Raw genomic sequence first — 14,866 nt, 5'->3', positions numbered from 1 at the left:
CTGGAGTGCAGTGGTGCGATCTTGGCTCACTGCAACCTCCCACCTCCTGGGTTCAAGCGATTCTTCTGCCTCAGCCTCCCAAGTAGCTGGGATCATAGGCATACATGCACCATCACGCCCAGCTAATTTTTGTATTTTTAGTAGAGATGGGGTTTCACCATGTCGGCCAGGCTATTCTCGAACTCCTGACCTCAAGTAATCCACCTGCCTCAGCCTCCCAAAGTGCTAGGATTACAGGCGTGAGCCACTGTGTCTCCGCCATGTGCAAGCGCTTTTGGTCCCCCCTTAAAGATGAGTTCGGTTCTAGAATTTGTGGATATAGATGTTAATAATGGAACAGGTGTCTGCTCTTACTATCTTGTATATTTTCCAGGAAAGAGAGTAAGCCAAACATACCCCCCTAACCAATCACACAGGAGACCCTATTTCTAGTTAGTCACTTCCAGCTCCTCCACACCAACAGCCTCCAGTCAGGGCATGCCTGGAGCTTTCCCTCCCCTCTTTCCACCAAGAAGGTTTCCCACTCCTCTGCCTGCCTTTGAGTCTCTGCCAACACAAGTGATGGTGGCCAACTCCCTTGCTATGGCAAGCTCTGAACAAACACCCTTCGTTTGTTCTTATTTCAGTGGTTTTTGTTTATTTCCACACAGGGAGAAGGGAGACAAGTCAGAAAGTTACCAGAAGGACACCTAGCTCCACTCCAAGACCTTGAGAGGCTTTGACGATGGACTAAAGAGTAGTCGAGAATTTTCCATTTTAAAAATAGTGCTAAGAGAACAAACAACCTATATGTGATGTTTCTTTGAGTACCTTTTCAAAGACCTCTCCCTAACAAGCTGGCAATATAATTAATTAAAACCCACCTCAACTGCTGGGTAATTTTCCCTTGATTAGCCCTGCAATTTGTTATACATCTCTCACAAAACCCTCATCACTCTAAGGTGAAGCAGCCTGTACTGACGCACAATTACAGCAGAGTTGAAAACACCGTTCCATTTCAGAAGTCTAAATCCTACAGCAATTTAAATTTTTTTTCAGTCAATGATAGAACTGGTATAAAATAGCTTTAGTTATAGAAACTAATGGATAATAATGACGCTAATTTAAGAGACATCAGAAGCATGAATACAAAGTAGAAACTTTGGACTAAATTAAAAAAAAAAAAAAACTTACACAGTTTTTTAAAAGTAGTACTAGATTGTTTCATATTTCTCTTCTTCAGCTCAAGTTATTCCCCCCAACGTATTTCTAGGTCTCCAGCACAGCTTAAAATCAATACATGCTTCCCAAGAGTATTCTTACATGATTGCAATTGATCGTAAGTTATATATTAAATAGCACAATTTAGATATCCATAAATGTCTTAGTTGTTGTTGTTGTTGTTGTTGTTGTTGTTGTTGTTGTTGCTGTTTTGAGACAGAGTCTTGCTCTGTCACCCAGGCTGGAGTGCAGCGGTGCGATCTCGGCTCACTGCAAGCTCCACCTCCTGGGTTCACACCATTCTCCCGCTTCAGCCTCCCGAGTAGCTCGGACTACAGGCGCCCACCACCACGCCCAACTAATTTTGTCTTTGTATTTTTAGTAGAGATGGAGTTTCACCGTGTTAGCTAGGATAGTCTTGATCTCCTGACGTTGTGATCCACCTGCCTCGGCCTCCCAAAGTGTTGGGATTGCAGGCATGAGCCACCGCGCCAGGCCTAGATAGCCATAAATTTCTTCATTCAAAAAATAAACAAAAGTGAAAAAAAACCCAAAGTAAACTGCATGCAAGAAATACTTTTTAAATTTTTGAGTGACTTGACTAGGGAAACTAACTATCTTGTGACATGTAGAAATGTTAGAGAGATGGAATCAATTTCTTCTACCCTTTTAGTTCAGCTTAACTTATGGTGGCAGTATTGATGAGACATAATGAATAATTTGTTCTGAAAAGGTTAGCACTTTTTAAAATGTGCCCTTTTGTTTTATAGTTTACATGCTGATAATGTTTTGAAGGTTATCCCCTCTGAATCTCATGTTGAAATTTAATCCTTCATGGTAGAGGTGGGGCCTGGCAGGAGGTTTTTGGGACATGGGGACAGATCCCTCTTGTTGGGTGCTGTCCTCTGATAGTGAGTGAATTCTCAAGAGATCTGGTTGTTTAGAAGTGTGCAACATCTTCCCCAACTCTCTCTCTTGCTCCTGGTCTGGCCATGTGATGCACCCACCCTGCTTAACCGTCTGTCATGAATAAAAGCTCCTTGAAGCTTCTCCTGAAGCTGAGCAGATGCTGACGCCAGGCTTCTACAGCCTGCAGAATCGCGAGCCAGTAAACCTCTTTTGTTTATAAATTGCCCAGCCTCAGGCATTTATTTACAGCAATGCAAGGATGGTCTGACACACATGGGTGGTGGAGGATGCTCCGGATGCTCCTATCTGTGAGTCATTGAGAGATGATAAGAGGAAAAATGCATATACCTTCATGATTTTATTACTGTTGGGAATGGTAATGTCCATGGAAGAATGCTCTAGAAGTCACAGTCCAAACATGTCAGCATAGGCTGGCCACATGCAGGCAGGTTCTTGGGGCCACAGGTCTCTATGTGTGGCCAGGGGCTCTGGGGTGCTCAAGGCCCTCTCCAAAGGGCTGGTGGAGTCAGATTTATTATTTTTGTAATATTACTAAGTGTTATTTGCCTTTTTCACTTGCTATCTCTTGTGAGGCAACGTGGATTTTCTCGAGGTTGTGGCATGTGATGCTGCAGCAGAGTGACTGCACAGGCAGCCATGAGGATCTACCAGTTTTTTTAAGCCAGACATTAAAACAGTTTGCAAAAATGAGAAATGATGTGATTCATCTCTTGAGATTTAAAAAAATAGAGTGACTTTTCCGCCAAAATATGTGCTTTCAGTTAGCATGTGCAGTATTCCTCCTATAAACTAGGTTTTCCTTTTGGAGGTTTTAGTAACCTGCAGGAATGGTCCATCACTGTTTGAAAATAGTCAATGGAAAATTCCAGAAATAAACAATTTCTGAGTGTTAAATTGTGCACTGTTCCAAGTGGTGTGATAAAAACTTTGCTGCGCCACTGTCTTGCCCAGGATATGAATCCTCCCTTTGTCCAATGCATTCACGTTTGTCTCTGCCACCTGCCCCCTGGTCACTCAGCTGTCTCAGCGATCAGATACACCGTCTCAGTATTGCAGTATTTTTGTGCAAGAAGCCATTATTTTACTTCATAATGGCCCCAAAGGACAAGAGTGGTGATGCTGGCAATTTGGATATGCCAAAGAGAAAGCTATAAATTTATTCCTTTAAGCAAAAGCGAAAGTTTCTGACTTACTAAGAAAAAAATTAGATGCTGAGGTTGCTGAGATCTGCAGTAAGGATGAATCTTCTATCCATGAAATTCCAATGAAGAAAAAAAACTGTACTGGCTTTACTGTCATATCTCAAACTGCAGAAGTTATGGCCACAGTGAGTGCTAGGTGCTTAGTTAAGGTGAAAAAGTCATTAAATTTGTGAGTGGAAGACACAAAGGGAAACATGTTGGGACTGACAGTCATCGGGTTCTGTATTTTCCTTGGTTTCAGGCATCCACTGGGGGTCTTGAAACATCTCCCACCAAGATGGCAAGGCTACTGTAATAGCTTATTTTTGTTATTTTTAAATGAATTATTTTTAAAATTTCCCACTTTTGATTTCAAATACAATAAATATCAATAGATAATGCTGATAAAGCCCACATAAATAAAAGTTCTTTGGGGGCCACGGGCGATGGCTCAGGCCTGTAATCCCAGCACTTTGGGAGGCTGAGGCAGGTGGGTCTCTTGAGGCCAAGAGTTTGAGACTAGTCTGGCTGTCATGGTGAAACCCCGTCTCTACTAAAACTACAAAAATTAGCCGGGCATGGTGGCTCTCATCTGTAATCCCAGCTACTCCAGAGGCTGAGGCAGGAGAATCGCTTGAACTCCAGAGGCAGAGGTTGCAGTGAGCCGAAATTGCGCCACTGCACTCCAGCCTGGGTGACAGAGTAAGACTCCATCACATGCACACACGAGATAAATTTTAAAAATTTAAAAAAAAAACATTAAAGTTCTTTGGGATCCTCAGTGGTTTTTAAAAGTGGAAAGGAGTTCTGAAATGAAAAAGTTTAAGAACCACTGTAGTGCAGGATGGAGCACGTTTTTCCATGAAAATGTTCTAAAATGTGGCCAGGATGCTCAGCTCCTCCATAATAGCCAGAGCTCCACAGTCTCCGTTCAGCTTGAAAAAGGCCCTCAATAATTGCCTTCCCCTGCCTGTGAGGTTCACATGCAGTGGCTGTCTTGCAGCTCCCTCTTCCGGCTCGCACCTGTCCCCACACTCCTTGCACAGGGCTTTCCTGCCCGGCCCGTGCCTGCTCCTCCCTGCCTGGTGTCTGCCTTCTGCCTCCTTGATCCCGTTTCTTCTCAACCTTCTGGTCTCAGTGAAGCGAGAAGTAGGGTGTGCGATGGGGGTGTGGCTCCCTTGTTCAGTGCCCCGCTGCTCAAACCTCTAGGGAAGCATACAGACAGGCAGGCTGTTGGGCTCCGACCCCACAACCCCAGGGATGTACTAGTCTAAGGGTGCATGTTTACAGCTGAAACCCCAGTAGACGTGTGTTACAGGATGCTCTTTTAGCTCAGCCTTCCATAGGTGGCTTGTGTTAGCTCAATTAGACCCCTGCCTTATTGCAAAGACAGAGGGCTTTCTGTATCCTGGGGTTTTTGCCTTGGTGTTCCACAAGAAATGGATCACATGCAGGCGTGGCGAATGAGTTTAAGTAGCTCTCAGCAGATGGAGAATCCAGAAGGGAGATGGTTTTCCCCTGGAGTCAGGCCCCTAGGAGGCCGGGGCTCTCCCAAGCTCCCAAACTCCGCCTGGTTCTGCGGGTGGATGGTCTGTTGGCCTGCCAGTGCCTGTTGGTGCCTGCCTCTCGACATCCAGCCGCCAATGTGTTCCTCCGCTGATGTACTTCTCTCGACCGCCGGCCGCCTGTGTGTCTGCTTGCTAGGCTCACAGGGTTATTATAGGCACAGGATGGGGGCGTGGCAGGCCAGGGTGGTCTTGGGAAATGCAACATTTGGGCAGGAAAACAAAATGCCTGTCTTCACCTAGGTCCTGAGCACAGGTCCGGGGGTGGATCCCTAGACGGGACCACACCCTTCCCCACTTCCATATCATTTAAAGGGACCACTCTTTTCCCTTCCCATCACTTCCCTTACCCGCTTCCGTATCATCAGCTTAAATCTCATTTTCTCAAAGAAAGCTTACTAATACCCCAGGCCGATCATGTTAAGTTCTTTTGAAATACAACGTCAAGGCATACAGTATTTTTTCTTGTTGTTGCATTTAACAAAACTGTAACTACATTCAGGAAATATTTATGGAGTGTCTTCTATATGCTAGGACCTATTTCAGATGCTGGAAAACAGCAGTGAAAAATACGATTAAAAAAAAATCCCAGGCCGGGCGCAATGGCTCACGCCTGTAATCCTAGCACTTTGGGAGGCTGAGGCAGGTGGATCACGAGGTCAGGAGATCGAGACCATCCTGGCTAACACGGTGAAACCCCCGTCTCTACTAAAAATACAGAAAACTAGCCGGGCGAGGTGGCGGGCGCCTGTAGTCCCAGCTACTCGGGAAGCTGAGGCAGGAGAATGGCGTGAACCCGGGAGGCGGAGCTTGCAGTGAGCCGCGATGGCTCCACTGCACTCCGGCCTGGGCGATAGAGTGAGACTCCGTCTCAAAAAATAAATAAATAAATAAATCCCAGGTGTTACAGGGTTGACATTGTTGTGTGGGGTGAAGAGGAGATAGATAGACAATAAGCACATTCATACATGAATTATATAGTTACATTAGGTGATGATAAGAGCTACAGAGAAAAATAAGACAGAATTCTGGGAGTGGGAGTTTTGCTATTTTTAAATGGCTGTTCAAGGAAATCCTTGCTGAAAAGATGAATGAGAAAATCCAATTGGATCAAGCCCCAGGATATCAGGAGAAGAAGGAATAGCAAGAAGCAATGATAATATAGGTGAGCTATTTATTAAATATTTTAAGGCAGTAAATACTTTTAAAGTATAATTACATCTATTCTTTGACATCTCTTTCCCTGCTTGAATCAATAATAGCGAGGATGTCATCCGTTGTGTTCTGTGTTCTGTAAATATTTGTTAGGCGAATGCCGAATGATCAGTGCTAGCTCTGCCTCTTCACCTGACATTCATGAGGTAGCTTCCGTCTAAGTACACTGTCCTCTTGCTTGTAAAATCTGGCTGCCCTTGCTTTAGTTTCGTTCCCTCAACCTACCCTGCAAATGGAGGCTTCCCTCAGTAGGGAGAGGCTTGGCCTGTTCGGCTCCTCAGCGGGACAGCAGGATACCAGCCCACTCCTGAGATGATGTCTCCCTGTCTAGGGGCACCTACTGACCTCTTCCAAAGGCCAGATCCAGGAGTGTGTCTGCCCACTGGGCACCTAGAACTCCTCAGGCTTTGACTGTGGTCAAACTCACCCCAACCTCCTTCTCCTCTAGTAAGCCCTGTGTCTGAGTTTAATGGGCAGTGTTTGCAATCCAGAGGGAAGATGGGTGTTAACTGTTACCCATGTGTGCTCACTGTAGAAAAGTTGCCTGGGTGCCTTTACTAATGGGCGTAGGTTTGACTTAATAAGACTTGACTTGAAAACAAAATCTGAAAATAGCCTGGAATGTATAGGCTTGGGCCCCTGAAACTCTAAAATTAGCAATATTCCATGTCTTCAGCATGGAATATGGTTTGGCATTGATAGAAAATGAAACAGTGCTGGACACCAGCAGTGATGTTAGAGATCGCCTGATGCATGGACTAAACTGAGTTTTAATTTATCCACAGCTCACAGGAGTAGAAAGAATATGAAGGGCAGGTCAGGATATAGCTTAGCTAATAGCATCATCTTCCACCTAGCTGCCCAATCTAAGAAGCCAGGAGTCAGAGGATATGTACACATCACTTTATTTCTAATAGCGAACTAAATCCTTTGAACCCTGTATTCACAACATCTATTTAATATATTCTTTTATTTATTTATTTTTTTGAGACAGAGTCTCACTCTGTCAACCAGGCTGGAGTGCAGTGGTGCCATCTTGGCTCACTGCAACCTTCTCCTCCCAGGTTCAAGAGATTCTCCTGCCTCAGCCTCCTGAGTAGCTGGGATTACAGGTGCACACCACCATGCCTGGCTAAGTTTTGCATTTTTAGTAGAGATGGGGTTTTGCCATGTTGGTTGGCCAGGCTGGTCTCGAACTCCTGACCTCAGGTTATCCACCCACCTTGGCCTCCCAAAGTGCTGGGATTACAAGTGTGAGCCACCACACCCAGCCAATTTAACATATTCTTGAAAAGAGTATTTTCCTAATGCTTTGGGTAAGATTCTTATTCAACTTGCACTAAAATTATTATATGGGCCAGTCTCTATGCCTATAATTTCTCCTCAATTCAATCCACCCCTCATGGCCACCATGTTATGCTCCTAAAACTTAACAATAATACACACACACACACACACACACACACACACACACACACACACAAACAAACATGCATGTGCACACATAAGTTTATCTATCTCTATGCATAGATATATCTATATATAAGCCTATCGATGTACAGATTTACCAATCCACTCTCTCCTCTTTAAAACTTTCTTTGAATCTCTGTTAGCTTCAGAACAAAAACTAAACACTTTCAAAGTGATATTCATCTGCTAGTTCAAAATTCATTTTCCAGCCACATTTTTACCATTTCTCATAAATTTTCTATATTGGAAAAATAACCATATTGGTTATCTCTCAAACAGAATACAGTTGATCCTTGACCACAAAAATGTTATGAAGAAAACAATGAAAAAGAGAAAATACATTTACTATTGATTAAGTGGAAGTGGATCATCATAAAAGTCTTCATGCTCGGCATCCTCATGTTGAGTAGGCTGAGGAGGAGGAAGAGAAGGTATTGGTCCTTCTGTCCCAGGAACATGGATGCGGAGGAGATGGAGGAGGCGAGTGGAAGGGGAGGCAGGAGAGGCAAGCACACTCCACTTGTAATTTTTAAAACATTTTTTTTTAAGTTCTGGGGTACATGTGCAGGATATGCAGGTTTGACACAGGTAAATGTGTGCCATGGTGGTTTGCTGCAGCTATCAACCCATAATCTAGGTATTAAAGCCAGCATGCATTAGCTTTTTTCTCTAATGCCCTCCCTTGACAGGCCCCAGTGAGTGTTGTTCCCCTCCCTGTGTCCATGTGTTTTCATTGTTCAGCTCCCACTTTATAAGTGAGAAGATGCAGTGTTTAGTTTTCTGTTCCTGTCTTAGTTTGCTGAGAATAATGGCCTCCAGCCTCATCCATGTCCTTGCAAAGATGCATGCATGTGTATGTTTGTTGCAGCACTATTCACAATAGCAAAGACATGGAATCGACCCAAATGCCCATCAATGATAGACTAGATGAAGAAAATGTGGTACATTTACACCATGGAATACAATGCAGCCACTTGTAACTTTTATTGAAAAAAATTCATGTATACGTGGACCTGTGCATTTCAAATCCATGTTGTTCGTTGGCCAACTGCATTTAATTTCCCTCTGGCTTTATACTTTCTTTAATTAGACCCACAGTTCCCAAAGAGTGTGCTGAGGTGCCCAGGACATCACAGCACATTTACTAAGATTCTGCAGGGTAGTTTAAATTTCCAAGGGAAGCACAGAAGACGCAATATTCCTGTGGGATAATGTAACTTGCCAGTCTCATCATTAGAGCATGCAATATTTGTATTGAAGATGTTACATCTTCTTGAAATTGTGTTTCCAGCAATTGTTGTTATTAAATGTACGTGAAAAGCAAAGTGGAACCAGAAACGAACGTGGTGGTTCTCAGTCTGATTCCACATTTGAGAACTTGTGTAACACTCAGCAAGAACACGCATTCTTAAGCAATTTGAGATATTTAAGAATGAAGAAAAGGCATGTTTTTTCCTTCAATTTATATGTATATTTTTCAAATAACTGCTGTTAATTCTCATTATCCACACTAGTTATGTTCCATAAAGTCACCTTGGACGCTGAATTAGCTAATACTGAACTATTATTCCTAGGAGTAATACAGGAGTGGTTCCTGCGAGCTTCTGACCACAACAGTTTCATCAACCAACCAATACATAACCTTGCTTTATGTGAGCTTCTGTTTAAAAACACCTTATTTTATATGTAGTGGGTTTGTTAATATAGAACTCTTGGCCTATGGCACAGTAATGTAACTCCTGCCTGAACGAAGAATATCTAACAAATATATGTTCTCTGTAAATTACATCACAGCCTTCCTGAGCTTAGGGACACTAGAAAGCACTCCAATACTATGTTTCGGGTCATTTTAAACAGCAAATTCACTAACATAAAACACAAAAGATGAGAGAAGTGTAGCACCAAACCACAGAAAGTACATTCAGTTTAACAAGAAGATAGAGCAATGCGTTGTCACCTCTGCTGGGAACATGTGGCTCAAGTGACTCAAAATGTTCACTATCTTGTGCATGTCCCTGACTGACTTGAAAAAGCACTGTGAGGCTTGGTCTTGGGATTACAAACACATTGTAGCAAGTAGGCAAGTAATGAGGATCCTCTGTAAGCTGTCAAAACAGATACTTTTAAAATTGTGCCAACTTAACTAATGATTAAATGGAGCTACGCTATCAGATATTTCTTTTGGCCTAGATGCACCTTGAAGCATTTCTGAGATGCTAATGGTCATGATAAACTCAGTTTGAGGAACTTCCGTTTAAACTTCTCTCTTTCTCAAGTTATTAAGATCTCAGTTTTCTTCCCAACCCAGTGGAGCTATCCCTTCCTGACACTAGCCACTTCTTTTGACTCCCATATCATAATAGCTACTTCTATCATGAGACTGGTAACCCTCTGAAATCCAAGAAAGTATTTCTTTCTTTGCCCACCTTTAATTTTTTTTTTTTCCTCTAGGTCACAATATCCTAGCACCATCAACCCTAACAAGTGGAATTTTGCAAGCTCGTTTTCTGGTTCCTCATTGCTAGACACTTTGCATTGTCTCTGTCTCAGTCTTGCCCATTTTATTTCCGGGATTCCTGAATTTGGAGGAAGGAGGGAAGGGTAGGATCTCATTTGTGTTCAAAAAGCTTTCATGTGCTTCAGTCTTTGCTGAGCGCTGTCTGCCCTTCAAGCTGTCGGTGCCTCCTTTGGGTCCTGGGGTTGGCACAACAGTTTGAGGGTGCTACTTGCTGTTGCCTCAGTACACCAAAGGTGCACCAGGAAGCATCCTCACCTATGGACTTCATCCTTCTTCCAAAACTACACCATTTTTATGGAAACATGATAGTGTCTTGGCCTCTCTCCTTCCTTGAAACAGGAAATTTCTCTGTACTGTATAAAAAAGGGTTCATCCAAAGACATTACTAAGAGAAAATGCAATTCACAGAATGGAAGAAGACACTTGCAACATTTACAAATGAAGAAGCATAGCAGCTCTATAGAAAGTAAGCAAGACTGAACAGGTGACTCCCAAAAGAGGACATGCAAATGACCCACAAACCTGAAATGATAGTCAACCTCCTCTGTAAGCAGAGATATGAAAATTAAATCTGTAATTATTTTCCATAACAGAATTTTTACAATTTAATAAAAGACTGACAATACCAATAATTATAAATATCATCACTGTATTATTTCTATTATCCCAATCTGCAAGCATTCCAAAGTCCTTCAACCATAAAACATAAATAATGACATATCCATATGTGTAATATTATACTATAATAAGATAAGTAAACTATAGCTACATGCAACAACATAGGTGAGTCTCACAAACATAATGTTTAGTGAAATCATTTAGACACAAAAGAATGCATGTTCTTTGAGCATTGCTGGATCATTTTACATTCCCACCAACAATGTATGAGTGATCCATTTTCTCCGCATGCTTGCCAGCATTTGGTATTGCCCCCATTTTTCATTCTAGTTGCTTTGGTACATGTGTGCAGATATATCATCAAGGTCGTAATTTGCGTTTTCCTAATGGTTACTTAAGTTGAACATCCGCTCATGTGCGTTTTTGCGGTTCATATATCTCTTCATGCTGTTAGCCATTTTTTAATTGGATTATATTTTTAATGTCGATTTCTGAGAACTTTTTATACAGTATAGATTAGTCTTTTGTTTCATATGAAATTTGCAAATATTACTTTGCCTTTTCATTTTAACAGGGTCTTTGGCAGAGCAAAAGTTTCAAACGTTGTAGTCCACTGTGCCAAAATTTTTCTTTTACGAATTATGTTTTTAGTGTTTTATTTTAGAACGCTTCATCAAGACCTAGGTCCCAAAGATATACTCTGTTATCTTCTAAAAAGTTTAATGGTTTTATGTTTACCATTTAAATCTACATTGAGTTAGGTTTGAGGCTTAGGTCTAGGTTCACTTTGTGCCAATAGATAGCCATCACTCTAGCACCAATTGTTAGAAAGACTAGCCTTCCTCCATCTAAATGCTTTTAGGCCTTTGTTATTAGTTGGTCCTAATTGTGTGGAGCTATTTGTCAGTCTTTGATCTGAACCATGGATTTATGTGTGTTACTACCCCAGTCCTACACAGTCTTGATTACTATAGCTATCCAAGTTTTAAAATTGGATTAAGTGATTCCTCCCACTTTATTTTCAGAATTGTTTTAGTTATTTTATCTAGTTTCTTTGCCTTTCCACATAAGTTTTAAAATAATGGTGTCTATATCTACAGAAATTATTCCTGGGATTGTGATAGGAATTTTGTTAAATCCGTTTATTGATTTGGAGGAAATTGACTTCTTGACTCTATTGAGTCCTCTAATCTATTAATTTGGTATGCCTCTCCCCTTATTATCTGCTTTGATTTCTTTCATCAGTATTTTGTAGTTTTCAGCGTACAACTCCTGTACAGGTTTTAGATTTATTTCAAAGAATTTCATCTGCATGTTCATTGCTAGTATATAAACATACAATGTATGCCTGTCTGTCAATCTTGTATCGTGCAAACTCATTGAGTTCACTTATTATTTCTACGAGGTTTTTTGTAGATTCTTTTGGGTATTTTCTACGCAGACTATCATGAAATTTGTAAATATAGACAGTATTATTTCTTTATTATAATCTATTTATCTTTTATTTCCTTTTTTGTCTTCTTGCTCTGTCTAGAACTTCTAGTAGTATGTTGAATAGCAGTGTTAATAGTGGGAATCCATGCCTTTTCCTGGTGTTAAGGGCAAATAATTTACTCTTTTACCACTATGTGTGATATTAGCTGTAGGTTTTTAGAAATGTTCTTTATGAAGTTGAGGAAGTTATTCTTTATTCATTGCTTTCTGTATTGTCAATATTTGTCATTAGTGAGTGTTACATTTGACTGTCAATCCTGTATCAATTGATATGATCACGTGATTTTGCTTCTTTAACCTGTTAATATAGTGGATTACATTGATTGCTTTTTGCATATTGAACCAGTCTTGCATCTCTAGAATAAACCCTACTAGGCCATGACATAAAGGCCTACCTTGTCTTTATAATATCAACAATTCCATTTGCTAATATTGTATTAAGAATTGTCACATCTATATTATTAAGGGGTATTGGACTGTGGTTTTGTTTGTTCTGTTTTGCATTTAGGTCTTTAACCTGAACCAAAAGAGAAGTGATTCCTTCTCTTTTATTTTTTTGGAAGGTGTTGTTAGAATGGTGTTAATTCTTTTTAAAACATCTGTTTGAATTCTCCATTCCCCTTTGAGCCTGGAGATTTAATTGAATTAAAATTAAAGATTCAATTCCTTTATAGTTGTAGGGCTATTCACATCAACTATTTGACATTGCGTGCATTGTGATAGTTTGTATTTTTTGAGAAATAGGTTCATTTCATCTCAGTGGTCAAAATTATATGTGTAGACCTCTCCATAGTATTGTATTTTTTAGTTCTAAACGTTTTCAGGTTCTTCTTTATATCTTCAAATCTTTTCTGAGATTTTTCAGTATTAAAAATTGGTTTTAAGTCTTTTTATAATTGGCAATTGAAGCATCTTTATGATGACTTCTTTGAACCCTTGTCCGATATTTCTCACATTGATTTCATCTTGGTGTTGGTGTGTATTGTCTCTTCTCATTTAGTTTGAGATCTTCCTAGTGTTTTGTATGACAAGAGATTTTTTTTATTGAAACCTGAGTGTTTTGACTAATATGAGATTCAGGATCTTATTTAAATTCTATGTTTCAGAAGGGGCCATCTGACACCATTCCATTGGGGAAAAGTGGCAGTCAGTTGGTTACTCTCAAGGTGGTGGAGAAAATCCCAGTTCTTCATTTGGCTCTGTTGATAGCTGGGATCAGGGTTAGACTCCCTGGTGTTGCTGGGTAGGGAGAAAGTTTAGGTATTCATCTAGGCCTCCCCCCGCCCCATGCCACCTTGGTACCCTGACATATTATCCTTTCTAGGTATATTAAAAATGATAGATCTGGAAGTATTTCTCTGTCAACAATTAAATCGTAAGGCAAGAAGGAAAATGTGAATTTAGACCAGATAACTACTCTGGTTGAGCTTTTCTTGAAAGAAGGAGAGCACCCTTCAACAGAGAAGGCTTTGGAAATGCAAAGCCAGAAGTCATTTAGGCAGAAGAGAGGTTCTCCCTACAGACAATTTTGCCAGCCCTCCTAGTTTGGTTTCCCCAGAATCAGACCTTGAGACAAGCGTGTGCTTGTTTGGAGCTGATCTCAGGAAACACTAATAGAAAGGAAAAGGAAGGCAGGAAAGGAAGACAGCCAAAAAGAAGTGCACCATGAGGCAAATGACCAACCTGGGCATTGGACCTTGATCTTGCTGCAATGCTGTGGGTACCAGCATGGTACACATAGCTCAGAATGTGGAGGAGCTGGGGTATGGATACATGATTTTCTGTTCCTGTTAGGAGGAATGCTTCAGAACAGCTGGGTTTTGGATGCATGAGTCTCTGTTCAAGGGCTGCCTGGGGATGAAGGGGGTGTTACCAAGCTGGAGTGACAGGACTCCAGCTGCCAGAGGATATTCCCTGGCACAGAGATGAAATAATGGCATTTGGGCCGGGCGTGGTGGCTCACACCTGTAATCCCAGAACTTTGGGAGGCCGAGGCAGGTGAATCATGAAGTCAGGAGTTCAAGATCAGCCTGGCCAAGATAGTGAGACCCCGTCTTTACTAAAAAATACAAAAATTAGCTGGGCGTGGTGGTGGACGCGTGTAATCCCAGTTACTCAGGAGGGTGAGGCAGAGAATTGCTTGAACTCAGGAGGTGGAGGTTGTAGTGAGCCAAGATCATGCCACTGCACTCCAGCCTGGGCAACAGAGCGAGACTCTGCCAAAAAGAAAGAGAGAGAGAGAGAGAGAGGGAGGGAGGGAGGGAGGGAGGGAGGGAGGGAGGGAGGGAGGGAAGGAAGGAAGGAAGGAAGGAAGGAAGGAAGGAAGGAAGGAAGGAAGGAAGGAAGGAAGGAAGGAAGGAAGGAAAAAGAGTGAAAGAGTGAAAGAAAGAAAGAAAGATAAAGAAAGAAAGAGAAAAAGAAAGAAAGAAAGAAAGAAGGGAATAATGGCATTTGGAAGTCAGCCTGGTGCACTACAGTGGCAAAGCCTGATGCAGGGTGGTACAGTACCACAGCATCAACAACATTACCTAGAGGGTACCTGTAATGCTCCACTGCCACATTTTGGTAGCCAGCATAAAATACCTGGATTTTAAAAAATGCCTCCTTTAGTTGCATCCTTCTTCTGTGATTTTTGTTTCTCTGTGTGGTGGGAGCATTGTTTAGGAGGAATGCTT

This window comes from Rhinopithecus roxellana, chromosome 17, assembly GCF_007565055.1.
Source record: "Rhinopithecus roxellana isolate Shanxi Qingling chromosome 17, ASM756505v1, whole genome shotgun sequence".
Taxonomy (NCBI): Eukaryota; Metazoa; Chordata; class Mammalia; order Primates; family Cercopithecidae; genus Rhinopithecus; species Rhinopithecus roxellana.
Note: the sequence above shows the minus strand (reverse complement) of the source record.